The sequence below is a fragment of the Aedes albopictus genome, chromosome 1, assembly GCF_035046485.1.
Source record: "Aedes albopictus strain Foshan chromosome 1, AalbF5, whole genome shotgun sequence".
Classification (NCBI taxonomy): domain Eukaryota; kingdom Metazoa; phylum Arthropoda; class Insecta; order Diptera; family Culicidae; genus Aedes; species Aedes albopictus.
The window spans coordinates 117,031,163-117,044,428 of record NC_085136.1 but is presented as its reverse complement, the minus strand read 5'-3'; the positions used below and the strand labels follow the sequence as shown (position 1 = coordinate 117,044,428).

The 13,266-nt window shown below is 40.3% G+C and overlaps 1 protein-coding gene across 1 annotated transcript in view; it reads left to right on the top strand.

The window, feature by feature from the left end:
* The window catches only part of LOC115253706 (transcription factor Sp9), a 135,791-nt gene that overhangs the window by 44,537 nt on the left and 77,988 nt on the right, over positions 1–13,266 (top strand). The window lies entirely within an intron of this gene.

The following is a 13,266-nucleotide window of genomic DNA, read 5'->3' as shown; positions in this document are numbered from 1 at the left end:
CTCCTTATCTTGATTGTCAGCCTAGCTTCGATCCACAATCTGCGGCTCTTAAATTTGATAAATGAGCTCTTCTCCAGACACTTTTTTCGGTTCTCCTTGTAAAACCCCTAATTAATCCACCTAGCGGAGATGGCACCTTTCTCGTGCCTTCCTCCTCTCCTCTTCTTGGCGTAACGTCCTCACTGGGACAAAGCCTGCTTCTCAGCTTAGTGTTCAATGAGCACTTCCACAGTTTTTAACTGAGAGCTTCCTCTGCCAATGACCATTTTGCATGTGTATATCGTGTGGCAGGCACGAAGATACTCTATGCCCAAGGAAGTCAAGGAAATTTGCTTTACGAAAAGATCCTGGACCGACCGGGAATCGAACCCGTCACCCTCAGCATGGTCATGCTGAATACCCGTGCGTTTACCGCCTCGGCTATATGGGCCCTCGTGCCTTCGAAAACCCATTTCAACAAAACTCAAGTAACATGTTGATGAATATCACACTTTCATACATTTAACAAAAATCCATTTCATGGCACTGGATATGATTCGCTTACCTGGCTTTTGATGTTTGATCCTTAAACTTAAAAAAAGCCGCTATCTTGTATTTTGAGCCGCTATTTTGATTTTAAGGCCGCAATCGTGGATATTCTGGTCGCCATTTTTTGAACCCTAGACTTCTTCCCCATACCAAATATACCCATACTGCATAGTTTTAGAGCCTGAAACTCCATTAAACAACCGCCATCTTGAACTTGGAGCTGCCATCTTGGATTTTAGACCGCCATCTTGGATATTCCTATCGCCACTTTAGGACTACAGACATCTTCCCTATACCAAACATACCCATATGTTTGGTATAGGGCAGAGGTTCCCAAACTTTTTGCTACCGCGGCGCCTTTTGAAATTTTCAAAATTTTCGCGGCGCACCAACAACTTTTTACAAAGAATTTTAATAATTTGAACACCTGCAGTTCAAAATTACAAATATAAATCGCAAAAAAGCCTTCAATGTCATGCTTTTTTATAGTAAAAAAAAGAAAAATTGCTTGAAGATTCGCAGAACTTAACACAAATTTTAGATTTCTGAAGGATTGAATTGAAAAACTTTTAATTTTTAAATAAAGTACCTAGATTATCAAATTTAAGGGAAAATAGATATAAAAATGAATTGTTCAGAACCTGTCAAAACGGCTGACAGTGACGGTGAAGGGTCATGTTTTTGTATTCGCTACTTAAAAAACTCAACTCAACAACTCAAAAAAAGCGGTTTTTTCAGCGGATTTTTCACGATAAGGGGCTAAACCAGTCTATAGGAGGAAATCTTAATCATAGAGACAAACTAACAAGTAATGATAGTGATGTAAATAAAAATATCGTCCCGAAATGTTTGGCACAGCACGAAGACCTGGAGATTGACAGTACTTATAGATGATAGTATTATGGAAAGAACTTCAAAACAGTTTCTGGAAATACCTACTTTGAATTACAAGCTATTGATAAAATCGAAAACTAAGCCGAATCATAAAAAGTCCAACAATTTGAGAGACCTACGAAAATTTTCAATATTTCGGATATATAAAAATTTTGTAAAAATCTAAATGTTTCATGAGGACATAATAAATTCCGGAAAACATTCGTAGACTGGAATATTTACTATTTAATTGAAAATTTTTGAAGAGGAAAAACCCCTTTGAATGACTTTCTTTTGAAGTCTTCCACAAAAAAGCCAAAACATTGGTATCGAATACAAAAAAGGGTTTGATTTGACACTAGTTTTACAAAACAATACAAAACAGCTAAAAATTCTGCCTTCAATAATAAGAGTTTGTTCTTTGTGTTTTTTCCCAAGAGCCTGCGGCGCACCTGAGAGATGTTCACGGCGCACCAGGGCGCCGCGGCGCACAGTTTGGGAAGCACTACCGATTGATTCCGTTCTTTTTGTTTTCATAAGTGCTCACTTCTAACAAAAAAAAAACAAAAATAAGAAACAAAACAAACAGCGCTTTAATCGTTTGTAATTCGTAGGATAAAAATGGGTGTCACATGCTTAATAAGGGAACCAATACCCTATTACCTCAGAAATTTCGCAGGTTTTTGAAGGAATATTTACAAAAGTTTTTTGTGGGTGTTTCTGCATATTTACCGGAGGAGTACGGGAGAAATCTGGTTTGAAACTCCAAGTCCAAGATAAAGCCGAAAAATATGGAAAATCCCTGGAAAGAAGTTCAACAGTGTTGAAAACTCAAAAGAAAAATCCCCGATGGAACTTTGGGAGAATTTCGTTAGAGTTTCCGGTTGGAATCCTCCGAGAACCTCTGGAAGTAATCCCGCTAAAAACTCATGCAGAAATCCTAGAAGGAACTCTAGTAGATATCCCAGGAACAACTCTCAGAATTCCCGGAAGGAACACCGAAAAATCTTGGAGCTCCGGGAGCAGATCAGGAAAAACACCTGGATGGAATCTAGGGAGAAACTCCTGGATAACAAACCTTCAAGGATACAAGGAAGATCTCCGGGAGAATTCACGAGCAGGATCCAATCAGAAACTCCAGTAATTTACTTTACTAGTTAACTAGTTTTTATCCATACGATCCAATGTCAACCATTATTGGATGTGGCTGACAGACGAACAGCAGGAAAGCATCTAACTCCGATGTCGTGTCTGAATAACCATTCCTTTGCCAATGGGTCACTTCTCCTTATCTTGATTGTCAGCCTAGCTTCGATCCACAATCTGCGGCTCTTAAATTTGATAAATGAGCTCTTCTCCAGACACTTTTTTCGGTTCTCCTTGTAAAACCCCTAATTAATCCACCTAGCGGAGATGGCACCTTTCTCGTGCCTTCCTCCTCTCCTCTTCTTGGCGTAACGTCCTCACTGGGACAAAGCCTGCTTCTCAGCTTAGTGTTCAATGAGCACTTCCACAGTTTTTAACTGAGAGCTTCCTCTGCCAATGACCATTTTGCATGTGTATATCGTGTGGCAGGCACGAAGATACTCTATGCCCAAGGAAGTCAAGGAAATTTGCTTTACGAAAAGATCCTGGACCGACCGGGAATCGAACCCGTCACCCTCAGCATGGTCATGCTGAATACCCGTGCGTTTACCGCCTCGGCTATATGGGCCCTCGTGCCTTCGAAAACCCATTTCAACAAAACTCAAGTAACATGTTGATGAATATCACACTTTCATACATTTAACAAAAATCCATTTCATGGCACTGGATATGATTCGCTTACCTGGCTTTTGATGTTTGATCCTTAAACTTAAAAAAAGCCGCTATCTTGTATTTTGAGCCGCTATTTTGATTTTAAGGCCGCAATCGTGGATATTCTGGTCGCCATTTTTTGAACCCTAGACTTCTTCCCCATACCAAATATACCCATACTGCATAGTTTTAGAGCCTGAAACTCCATTAAACAACCGCCATCTTGAACTTGGAGCTGCCATCTTGGATTTTAGACCGCCATCTTGGATATTCCTATCGCCACTTTAGGACTACAGACATCTTCCCTATACCAAACATACCCATATGTTTGGTATAGGGCAGAGGTTCCCAAACTTTTTGCTACCGCGGCGCCTTTTGAAATTTTCAAAATTTTCGCGGCGCACCAACAACTTTTTACAAAGAATTTTAATAATTTGAACACCTGCAGTTCAAAATTACAAATATAAATCGCAAAAAAGCCTTCAATGTCATGCTTTTTTATAGTAAAAAAAAGAAAAATTGCTTGAAGATTCGCAGAACTTAACACAAATTTTAGATTTCTGAAGGATTGAATTGAAAAACTTTTAATTTTTAAATAAAGTACCTAGATTATCAAATTTAAGGGAAAATAGATATAAAAATGAATTGTTCAGAACCTGTCAAAACGGCTGACAGTGACGGTGAAGGGTCATGTTTTTGTATTCGCTACTTAAAAAACTCAACTCAACAACTCAAAAAAAGCGGTTTTTTCAGCGGATTTTTCACGATAAGGGGCTAAACCAGTCTATAGGAGGAAATCTTAATCATAGAGACAAACTAACAAGTAATGATAGTGATGTAAATAAAAATATCGTCCCGAAATGTTTGGCACAGCACGAAGACCTGGAGATTGACAGTACTTATAGATGATAGTATTATGGAAAGAACTTCAAAACAGTTTCTGGAAATACCTACTTTGAATTACAAGCTATTGATAAAATCGAAAACTAAGCCGAATCATAAAAAGTCCAACAATTTGAGAGACCTACGAAAATTTTCAATATTTCGGATATATAAAAATTTTGTAAAAATCTAAATGTTTCAAGAGGACATAATAAATTCCGGAAAACATTCGTAGACTGGAATATTTACTATTTAATTGAAAATTTTTGAAGAGGAAAAACCCCTTTGAATGACTTTCTTTTGAAGTCTTCCACAAAAAAGCCAAAACATTGGTATCGAATACAAAAAAGGGTTTGATTTGACACTAGTTTTACAAAACAATACAAAACAGCTAAAAATTCTGCCTTCAATAATAAGAGTTTGTTCTTTGTGTTTTTTCCCAAGAGCCTGCGGCGCACCTGAGAGATGTTCACGGCGCACCAGGGCGCCGCGGCGCACAGTTTGGGAAGCACTGGTATAGGGAAAACCCAAACCTTGTATTAGAGTCTAAAACACCATACAACAGCCGCCATCTTGGATATTTTGGTTGTAATTTTTGGACTCCGGAGATCTTCCCCACACCAAATAAACTCATATTGCATGGTTTTAGAGCCTGAAACACCAATAAACAGCCGCCATCTTAAATTTGGTGCCACCATCTTGAATATTAGGCTGCCATCTTGAATGTTGGGCCGACATCGCGGAATTTGTGATCTCCAGTGTTGATTTCCGCACATAATTCGTCAACCATGTTTAATGTTTCAAAAATCACCGCAGTTTGATGTGTCGCATAATGAGGCTTGGTTCAGTTTTAAATACGGCCAGTTCTACCGGTGCTGGTTCGGATCACTGAAATGGCCATAACTCCGGAACGTCTTGACCAATCTGGACCATTTTCAATAGCAAACAATGCGGTAAAATTCCGATTCGATTCGAGCTATACCCGAAAAATCGGCCAATGGGAAGTGCCTTAAAAGCAGCCTCTTGTCACCGCAATACTGCCCCACAGGAAAATAACGAGCCAACATCTCTGGTTCCCACTTTCAGCCGCCTCGTTGAACACAATAGTGGCGGCTCGGGCGGTTGGTTCCCCATGACAGCGCAAAGTTTGTAAACAAACATTAATCCAGGAGCAATAATTGAAAACGGCGAAACATTTTACACAACAGATTTTTTTTTCACATTTTAAAACAGTTAGTAAAGGCAGAACATGACTTTTAATTTCTCAATTATTTATTTCAAAATGTAGTCGTAATAGTACCGGCTCGTCTTCTTCACGGCGTGGAAGTTTTCATAAAATTTAGAATTGTTATTGATATGATTCAGCCACAGTCAATTATCGTTCCTGGATTTTGATGCTGACCTCAAAAACATGGCCGCGTGACAGGAGGCTGCTTAAAAGTGAGTGAACTTATTTTGCGCACAGACATACATACATACACACATACAGACATCATCTCAAATAATCGAACTGAGTCGATTGGTGTATGCGACTTGATCCTACGAGCCTTTTTTCGAAAAATCGTTTTTGAGTGAACATTTTGCCTTTCCAGTACACTTAGTGTACAAGGAAGGCAAACAGATAAACTTTAATGGCAGTTTGCACAAACGTACCTATTGTTTACTTACAGTTTTTTTTCTTGTTATAAAAACTTCAGTCTGATAGCGGCTGTGACTCATCGCCTCATGAAGGCCATCAAAGTTCCATCACCGCTGGTGCTGCCTCATCGATTTCAGTCATTGTCAGACAATTTGCACTACATCATCCTTCTCGATAGTGCGCTTCCACCTTCCCTTGGAGTCCTCTACCTCCCTCCCTAGACAATATGGTTCTACACCAACCATCAGCCGCGTAGGTGTGGGAGATGCACCGCCCGAGATAACGCTCCCAAGCCCCATATTAACCCTAAACGCCAGAGGTTCCCAAACTTTTTGCTACCGCGGCGCCTTTTGAAATTTTCAAAATTTTCGCGGCGCACCAACAACTTTTTACAAAGAATTTTAATAATTTGAACACCTGCAGTTCAAAATTACAAATATAAATCGCAAAAAAGCCTTCAATGTCATGCTTTTTTTATAGTAAAAAAAAGAAAAATTGCTTGAAGATTCGCAGAACTTAACACAAATTTTAGATTTCTGAAGGATTGAATTGAAAAACTTTTAATTTTTAAATAAAGTACCTAGATTATCAAATTTAAGGGAAAATAGATATAAAAATGAATTGTTCAGAACCTGTCAAAACGGCTGACAGTGACGGTGAAGGGTCATGTTTTTGTATTCGCTACTTAAAAAACTCAACTCAACAACTCAAAAAAAGCGGTTTTTTCAGCGGATTTTTCACGATAAGGGGCTAAACCAGTCTATAGGAGGAAATCTTAATCATAGAGACAAACTAACAAGTAATGATAGTGATGTAAATAAAAATATCGTCCCGAAATGTTTGGCACAGCACGAAGACCTGGAGATTGACAGTACTTATAGATGATAGTATTATGGAAAGAACTTCAAAACAGTTTCTGGAAATACCTACTTTGAATTACAAGCTATTGATAAAATCGAAAACTAAGCCGAATCATAAAAAGTCCAACAATTTGAGAGACCTACGAAATTTTTCAATATTTCGGATATATAAAAATTTTGTAAAAATCTAAATGTTTCATGAGGACATAATAAATTCCGGAAAACATTCGTAGACTGGAATATTTACTATTTAATTGAAAATTTTTGAAGAGGAAAAACCCCTTTGAATGACTTTCTTTTGAAGTCTTCCACAAAAAAGCCAAAACATTGGTATCGAATACAAAAAAGGGTTTGATTTGACACTAGTTTTACAAAACAATACAAAACAGCTAAAAATTCTGCCTTCAATAATAAGAGTTTGTTCTTTGTGTTTTTTCCCAAGAGCCTGCGGCGCACCTGAGAGATGTTCACGGCGCACCAGGGCGCCGCGGCGCACAGTTTGGGAAGCACTGCTAAACGCCATTTCATATAATACCTGAAAACAGCCAGCTTATAAATTCGATACGGCCCGAGATGGGGCCGGCACTGGACGCGCCCCGCACCACCGCCCCCATAGGTACCAAACCAATACGGCACCACGCACTCTGATCGCCGCCCGCCCGCTTATCACCATCATCGGCAGCGCCATTGCGCCGAGGTCTATCATTACACCTAAAAGTCTATACTTTCAGGTAAGCAGCCAGCGCACGGCAAACAATCAAAGCGGCAGCCAGCCACACAGTGCCCACCTCCGCGGCCGCGGACATCTAGATCATCCCGACCTCTGGGATCCGTCCGGGTGGCGAGGGGTCAAGTTGGCGGAGGAAATAATTGAAAAATATAAAGCATAAAAAGAACGCTCGGGCTGGTTGGGTACAATACTCGAACCGAACGCTTAAAAGCAAACAGAGGGACGAGCAGCAAGGGTTTAGATGTGGAAGGTGCGCACTGCACGGTATCATTCTAGTACTGCGCGGAAGGGGAGCTACTCGCTAAAATCTTTTTAAAAATCGATAAACCGTTTCATCCCACGCGTCATCGACCCTTCCCCACCGAAGGGGTGAAGGGGAGTAAAATAATAGTTATTATTTCCAACTTTCAATGATTTTTATGGTTGGAATAAAAGCTAATGAATGCAAGTGTGCGAAGTGTGCTCATTTGTACTCTAGAACTACACCAACAACGGCACTGATTTCTAGAGTATGGTACAAATCTGCGGTCGTAAATCTGCTTCGTGCGCGCGTGAAAAGTTTATTTCAAACCGCTGCGCTGGTTGTCGTGGTCGGGTGCAAGGTTGAACATTGTCAACAAATCGTTTTGCTCACCAGAAGCTAGTAGTACCTCTGCACTGCAGTTTCATGTTCCACCTGCGTTGCCCTGACCAAACCGCCACAACTTCCACGCTAAATGCTAATCGTATGTAAATTGTTTTTTTTTTTTTTTGCGATAGATGATAAATTGCAACAAAGATAATTACAATAATTATTCAATAAGGTAAAGCCATTCCCACCCGTCATCGGCATCGAAGGTGGTGTGGTAGGCTTTGTGTGAATTTACACGACTTGACGCGCACTAAATAAAGCTTCGACGGAATGTTGGAAAACTGATCCGGCTTTTAAGGACAAGCGTCTTGAAATCCCGCATCAACAATGCATCAGAACTTCAAACGCACAAATCTCAAGAAGCAAGCTTCACACTACAGTGCATTTCATTATTCTGTGCTTGCTCACTCGTCACAAGCTTAAAATAAAAAGATCAAGTGCGCTGGTTTTGTTTACGAAGAGATTTGTGCCCTCGAAATCGTGAGTAGGTGCCAAAGTCGGCCATTGTGACGGCCATTTTGGGATTCTAACAAGTCTGTCCTTAAGTGATTTTCACAGCTCAGATTGAATGGAAAAGTGATTTGCTACTACTTAGCAGTAACTGTCATTAAAGAAAATACATTTACAGAGCTTTGAGCCGTTTTTTGGAATGGAACACGGTTATATAGAAAAGTTAAAATAAATGAAAATCTCTCGCTCCAGTAAACCTTAAGGGTTCAATGGCAGCCTCATTCCACATCCACTGTGCAGCATTTTTTTATGTCTGTATTAACGAGATTTTTAGCCCCAGGCTATTTCATCTCGGGACCCACGCTTTACTTCCCTTCCGAAGGAAGAACTCACATTTGTTGTGAGTATGTCGGGAGTGGGATTCGATCCTAGGTCCTCGGCGTGATAGTCAAGTGTTCTAACCATCCAACCAGGTCCGCTCCTCACTGTGTAACATTTCTGCTCGATCGGAGAAACTATATGTGTTCTGCGCCCGTTGTTTCAAGGTGAAGGTCACCAGCGTTCGCTTGTCAAACAACCCATTTTGCCTCGTATTTTCTCGAGCACAAATCCGAAGACCTATCAATCGAATTGGTCTGAAAATGCTACTCGGTGGCCCTTGCGAGTAAGCAAACAACAAGTAGCATTTTCAGATCAATTTGTTTGATGAGTCTCCAGATATGTGCTCTAGAAAAATCGAGTCATTGTGGCGGCCATCTTTGTACTGTAGCAACCTTGTCCTATTTTGGTAAACGATCGGGTAGTTTTACTGTAGAATTAAGGACGCACGGGACGACGTGTAATTTTTCCTATCTTTCCTCTCTTTCTAACAATTTGCCTCGCGATTTTGAAGATGCAAATATCAATTTCCACTGCACTGACGTAGCTGAAACTTTAGTCGATTGTGCATCGCAAGTGAGCAAATGAACGATCAAATTTCTAGTCAATAATATGAAGTAGAAGTTGAGATTTGCTTCTTACTAATAACAGAGCAATGGCGGACGATTCAACCACCGTCAAACAATCGACAGGTTACAAAGTCAAACTTTTAGAATTTCCGTAAGCGTAAAATAGTTGTTGAAAAACGTGCATGGCAGATGAATGGGAACGATAATCATATCGTTAGCATTTCTTACAATATCATCAATAGTCATCCATTGTGTTCTTCATTGATTGCCTCTTCAACAATACAGTTTCCCAAAGCTTTGCTCAAATAGCATCAAATTAGGCAATGAATCATAATACCCAGGCTTTTTGCTGCGGTTCCTAAGATATATTTTTCTAAATCTTTAACGGACTTTTTGTCAGCTTTTCGTGAATGGTTTGATTTAATTCAAATTGAGGGGTACGCGTGCGTGGGAATGTGTGCTGATTTATGATTTCATGATGGAACAGTGTCACCCCTCCAGGAAGTCAGTAATGGAATTACTCTCATCATGAAGCAATTCGCGAGTGAAAAGTCAACACAACGCTTACTCACGATTCCGAGAGTAAACAGTGTGTGAGTTTATTCGCACCCGCCCGCTTCGTGAATAAGAAGCAAAACGAAAACAAAAACACTCATGAGTTTTTATTCGTGAAGAACTAGTGGAGGCGCGGGATGTGCATTTTTATGTGGTTATAATAGCAAATCCAGTGATTATCCATCATAAACTAACGCTTTATACACAGACAAACAGACGTCTCACTCTACTCACTTTTCATCGTTACCATTTTTAACGGTTAGTTCAAATATTTTATAATTCGCAAATCACTCGATCACGGCGCTCGCATCGTTTTAAGTCCTGTTTGACGTTTGCTCACTACCGCCACCTACTGAGTGGTTTGCGTAACATAGTTTGGTTAGCATTGGGCGATTATGTTTTCGTGACGATGATTTTTAAGACAATTTGTTCCAAGTAATACGTCTGTTTGTCTATGCTTTATGCTTCACTATTTCGGAAAATCAGCACTGCCAGTCGTAAAGATGCGTTTTTCGTCAAAATGCAAAAAAAATCAGCGAAGCTTCGCAAATCACATGCGAGTGCTTGCCAGCTTCGTTTACTCGCGAATAAAGAAGTGTGAGTATTCTCGGACCCCTGTTATTCACGAGTAGGTTTGTTTTGGTTTGTGTCTACTCAGCTGCAATCTTCACCATTTTGCATCTCTGTCCGAAATTTCCTGTGATTGGACTATTTCAGGTGTTCATTAGAATTCCTTCAAAAGTTCCCTCTGCGGTTTTTCCTGGATTTTCTTGTGAGATTCCTGAAGAGGATCCGTCTGGGGTATTATCAAAAGCATTTGCCAGGATTCTCCCAGGAAATATTGCCGGGATTCTTTCCTGGATTTCTCCAGAAATTATTCCAAGATCTCACCAGCATTACTCCTTCTAGGAAAGAGTTCCAAAAGAAAACCCGGAAAAAGTTCCACGAAAGAGTTCCAGAAGAAATCCCACAGGAATCCCCGTAGGAATTCCCGCAATAATTCCGGGAGGAGTTTCCGAAAAAAACCTAGTAGATCCTGGAGGAATCCCGAATGGATTACCCGAGGGAATTACCGTAGGAATCGCGGAAGAAAATATCTTTGAGCAATCCCAGATTAGTTTTCGAAAGAATTTCGGAGAAGATTTTGGGGGAGTACCGTAATCCGGGGTCAAATTGATCTTCGGGTCGAAATTGATCACGCGTTTTTCGGTTAGGTTTAGCATATTTTAAATAATTTCCTTTCAACTACTTGGGAACCGATACTAAACGATATTTGCTTGGAAACTATTTGAATTATGTTTTATCTAACGGAAAATCGCCTGATCAATTTCGACCCGGAGATCAATTTAACCCCGGTTTACGGTACTAAGAGTAGTTCTCAGTAGGATCTCAGAAATAATCCCTGTAGAAATCCTTGAAGGAACTGCAGGAGGAATCTCGCATCGAATTGCTGGAAGAATTCCCTTTTAGAAGGAGTTTCTGAAGGAATCTCAGAATGAATTTCCGAAGCCACGAAAGAACTCCTCGATGAATTCCGGTTGAAATTGCAGGAATTTCCAGGAACTTCAAAACTTCTACAGATATTCCAAAAGAAACTTTCAGGAGAATCTCGGATGGAGTTCCTGGAGGGAAACAAATGCTCGGGTAATCCTAGAAAGAATTTCTGAAGGAATCTCGGAATTGATTTTTTGAGAAATTTCGGAAGGAATTTTGAAGAAATCTGGAAATTCTAGAAATGAAGTTATTTTAAAATGTATTCCTTAAAAAATCTCTGAAACGATCTTCGGGATCCCGGGAGAATTTCTCGAGGAGTCTTGGCAAGAGCTCTTCAAAGCATCTTAGACTGAACCTATTTAAGAATCTCAGACGAAACTCCTGGAAAACCCCCAAAGGGAACTTCGTGAGCACCTAATCACGATTTCAAGCGCACAAATCTCGTCGTAAACAAAATCAGCGCATCTAATCTTCTCATTTAAAGCCAATTACAAGTGAGCAAGAACAGAATTATAAAATACACTGTTGTTTGAAGCTTGCTTCTTGAGACTTATGCGTCTGAAGTTCTGATGCACTGTTGAAGCGCGACTGCGACAAGACGTTTGTCCTTAAAGATTTTCTTCCGGGATTCCTACGGTAGTTCCACCGGGTTATCCATCCGGGATTCCTCTAGGAACTACTTCCAGGAATTTTTTCGGCATCTCCTTCCGAGATTCATCCGGGAACTTCTTCTGGACTTCTGCTAAGAATGGCTTCTATAATTTCTTCCGAAAGTCTTTCGTTGATCGCTCCATTTTTTTTTAATTTCCATTGAAAAATTGATTGAAAATGCTGTGTAACTGATGGCACGAAAACTGCACATTTCTTGAAGTTAAATGTTATGAAATGCTGTTACAAAAAAAAGCTTCGCTGGAAAATCAACAAGAAATATCAAGGTCGCACTTTAGTTACAGGTGTGTTTCTGGGGATTTCATGGATCGTTTCAGAAGATTTCAAGGAGTATAATGGATGTTACAGGGGTGTTTCAAACGGTTTCGGGAGCGTACTAGTAGTTTTCAAAGGATTCCAGGGGCATTATATGAGTGTTCAAGGATATTTAGGGGTTGTTCCAGGGTTTCAGGGGTTTCATGGATGTTCCAAAGGTTTTCAAGAAATTTAAAGGGCATTTCTGGTTGTTTCGGTAGCGTTCAGATTAGTAGGGTTCCTGGGGTGTTCCATGGGATTTAAGGTTTTCAAGGAGTTCCATGGATATTCTAGAGTGTTTTATGGGTGTTACAGGTGCTTTCAGAGTTTTTTGAAAAAATTATAGGGCGTTTTAGTTGTTTTCAGTAGTGATCCAGGGGTTTCAAGAATGTTCCAGAAAGTTTGAGGAACGTTCTAAGGAATTCCAGGGGCAGTCCAGACGATTTCAGGGGTTCCAGGAGAATTCCGTGGCATTCTAGGGGCTTAAGGGATGTTCCTGGGAATTCCACGGGCGTTCCAGAGGCGTTCCAGGGGCTAGGCATGCGGAGTGCGAGAGTAAGTCTCGGCTTCAAAAAAAAAAAATAATTCGCAAAAACAAACGCGGGTGTGTTGTGGATTGGCATCCAAGCCGAAAGAGAACTCGGTTTGTGAAATAGGAGTGTGCACGGGGTGGCTTCGGAGTCAGTTTGGCTTTCTGTTCCGCAGAATCATTACTTGTTCTGTGTCTTAGCTTGTTAAAGCGCCGGTATAGCGCAAACGGAGTCGTAGGTTCGAACCCCACCAAAACGCGATTTTTTTCACATATTTCATCTCTCAATTTGTCATTAGCTAATTACATGTTTTCCAGTATGCGTTCCAGAGGTTTTTAGGAGTGTTCCTGGGGATTTCGCTAGGGATCTCAGGGAATTTCAGAAGGA